The sequence below is a fragment of the Arachis ipaensis genome, chromosome B07, assembly GCF_000816755.2.
Source record: "Arachis ipaensis cultivar K30076 chromosome B07, Araip1.1, whole genome shotgun sequence".
Classification (NCBI taxonomy): Eukaryota; Viridiplantae; Streptophyta; class Magnoliopsida; order Fabales; family Fabaceae; genus Arachis; species Arachis ipaensis.
In genome coordinates this window covers 118,406,628-118,407,375 of record NC_029791.2, presented here as the reverse complement: position 1 = coordinate 118,407,375, position 748 = coordinate 118,406,628, and positions in this window count along the sequence as shown.

Here is a 748-nt window from a genome sequence, read left to right as displayed (position 1 = left end):
TTTTAACATTTAATTATTTAAAATTTAATTATATATTAATATTTTTATTTAATACTTTTATTGGCATACAATTAAAAAAATGTGAATGAAATAATTAATTCATCAATCCTCCTAAAAATGTCTATAAGTATAATTAATCAAAGAATACAGATGTTTAGCTAAGCCTTATTTTACGGCAGTACAACATTGATTATATCCATATGTTGGTATGGTAATTTCTAAAGTTATTTTATGAAAAATTCTTAGATATTCAGTGAAATGAATTGAAATATTGCTTGTATCTTAATTCTTATAGTTCTGCGTACTCCTACACAAACTAACTATAACTTTATTGCCTTGTATATTGTCCAATAAAAAGGATACAATCACCCCCAAAATAGTACCATTTTAAATGTGTATTATTTGCCAGAAAAATCACTTATTATTGTTGTGAGTTTATCGTATGGCTGGGTTTAAATGGTTTGTCAAAGTTTTGAGTCTTGACTAGAAAAGATTACGGATAAGTGAATAGAGACCTAGTACTGTTAGCCTAGGCCCTAGGGTATAGACTTCTAAGTTATACGGCTATGAAAGTTGACAAAATACTTAAAAATATAACATGTGCCTAAAATGTTTGAGTCTTGTGAAACGGACTCGATACGATTGATATCACTCGTCATAGTGTACTGCGGGATTTTAATATTGTACTAAGTAGGTTAAAACTTAAAATAAAGGTTTTTTATTTATTTAAAAAAAAACTCAAGAACCA